Source organism: Diaphorina citri, unplaced genomic scaffold, assembly GCF_000475195.1.
Source record: "Diaphorina citri unplaced genomic scaffold, Diaci psyllid genome assembly version 1.1 scaffold969, whole genome shotgun sequence".
NCBI lineage: Eukaryota > Metazoa > Arthropoda > Insecta > Hemiptera > Psyllidae > Diaphorina > Diaphorina citri.
Genome location: NW_007378400.1, coordinates 109,241 through 111,990, shown reverse-complemented (window position 1 = coordinate 111,990; position 2,750 = coordinate 109,241).

The window sequence follows — 2,750 nt, the reverse complement described above, 5'->3', positions numbered from 1 at the left end:
CTACCATGGCACAAACAATACTCCCTATCACATCATCTGAAAAGCTGTGATTACCACAAGTTCCTAGCAATACTGAATCCAGTTTCCCTCTCATCTCTATCTTAACAACCGGTTATCTGACACATCATCAGGACGAAAAAAGAAGATGATGTATTCTTGGAAAGGAAACAGAAATCTGTTCAAAAACAACCACCTGTTGTCTTGGATCTTAGAATGTTGGTTCCCTGCAAGTTCTCATTATTCTTCGGTTATAGAAACACAGCGAGCTATTACTGATGCCATAGGGGAACTTTAAAATGATATCCATCTACATCCACACTCACAGCATTATGTAATCGATCGAAAAATTTTAAGTTACTGCTCACAATAGTCTAAATCTAAAAAATATCTTGGAGAAAGATTTTGGTGGTCCCCTGAAAACGACCTGAACTAAGACTTTAACATATGTATACCTATACGACGAATAAAGTTTTTACAACACGCTTGTCTTAACTATCACATAGCAACGAGGGAGGGGGGGAGAGAGCTTTTTCCCATATTGGCACTTGATAAGTTCACGAATTATGTAAAAAAAGGCTATATTTTTTTCGTATAGAATATTTTCAGCTGTCCATATTTCATACTAGCTATGTTCAATACCTACACAAGTGAGTTCTAATGCGTAAGCCTAGATACTAGATACTTGGAAAAAGGGATTCTGAAACAAAGCTAGCTGGCCCATTGAGCCCCAAAATGTAGCACTCAGACCAGAACTAAATCCATGTAAAATTCAGATCGGACATTCGGACTTCAGTTGAAGATAGGAGGTTCTGCGTCAGCATTAAAACATCGCGGATTTCTCAGAAACGATAACTGAATTCTCAATACCCTTAAAGTTCATACGAGTATGATCGACTCTGGTACAGCTAGTACTCAAACTCCAGAACTTAAATGTAGGAAGTGATCACTACACAAACAATACTCCCTATCACATCATCTGAAAAGCTGTGATTACCACAAGTTCCTAGCAATACTGAATCCACTTTCCCTCTCATCTCTATCTTAACAACCGGTTATCTGACACATCATCAGGACGAAAAAAGAAGATGATGTATTCTTGGAAAGGAAACAGAAATCTGTTCAAAAACAACCACCTGTTGTCTTGGATCTTAGAATGTTGGTTCCCTGCAAGTTCTCATTATTCTTCGGTTATAGAAACACAGCGAGCTATTACTGATGCCATACCTAATAGTCTCGTATACAGGTTCTCGAGTTCCTTCCTAACTTTTTTATCTAATACAAACGTAGTGTTCCCTGCAAGTTCTCATTATTCTTCGGTTATAGAAACACAGCGAGCTATTACTGATGCCATACCTAATAGTCTCGTATACAGGTTCCCGAGTTCCTTCCTAACTTTTTTATCTAATACAAACGTAGTCAAGAAGATTTTTTTTTTTTTTTTTTTTTTTTTTTTTTTTTTTTTTTTTTTTTTTTTTTTTTTTTTTTTTTTTTTTTTTTTTTTTAGGTGGAACACAATTGATCAGCACACCACAGGGAGAAGAGATCAGCGATCAGCATCATGAATATCTTGATATAAGCCTCTTGGTGAAAGATAGGTATCTGTAGATGTCTTGACCCATACTATGCAGGGACATAATCAGCAGGGGGAGTGAGGGATTCAGCACATAATATCCGCACAGGTAGAATCGTCATGATGATTAATGTTGTTCAGACGATTTCACAGATCGACAATACAAATTGCTCAGAGTTGTTAAATCTAAGCGGGTAAGTTTGGGATTCTGGACTATTCATGGCAGGATGGGGGTTCACATCAAGTCATGAAGGCTAGCCTGAACTGCTAGCTGCGATGTTGGCAGAAAGATTGATGACTGGCAAGCTTGTTGCATGTGTAAACTGGTACTACCTGGAACATGTGAGCACTTTGAGCAAAGATAACTGCTTCAGGGCTGTTTTTACACCCAAGTTATGATTTTTACTTGAATAATATTCCTGTTGAACTGAGAAAGATTGATGACTGGCAAGCTTGTTGCATGTGTAAACTGGTACTACCTGGAACATGTGAGCACTTTGAGCAAAGATGACTGCTTCAGTGCTGTTTTTACACCCAAGTTATGATTTTTACTTGAATAATATTCCTGTTGAACTCTCTTCTGCAAAATTTTCGAAAGTGAGAAGATCCCTCGGTTTTCTGTCCTACAGTTCTGATTGTACGCACACGTACGCAAAATTTTCGAAAGTGAGAAGATCCCTCGGTTTTCTGTCCTACAGTTCTGATTGTACGCACACGTACATGAAATATAACTTTAACCTTTTTTTCGCGAAAAATAAACTATGACTTAAATGTGCGAGTACATAAAAGAGCTTCAATCACTTTCTTCTCTCTTTTTTCTGCCTTTCCTTCGCTTTTACCAATCAACACTTTCCTCCATTGGGTAACTCGTTATACTTCATAAAAAGGTACGTTAATTAACATCTAAAAATATCACAATACCTAATGAACCTCTTCAGGCCTTATCAGTCCCAGCTGATCCTCCTACTCCTGGTATACCTTGGTAAGTTCCCACTTGTGAGGGTACCTAAGAAGAGGACTCTGTACGCTCCATTAGTCAGCATAATCAACATAGACGACGGTAAAAAAGGGTCTCCCAGGACTCATAAATTTCAAAGTTTTCCATCATACTTTCAAATTAAATTTTCCAAAAGTACGAGGGAAATATCATTGAGTGAAATTAATTTTCAATTACGTACAA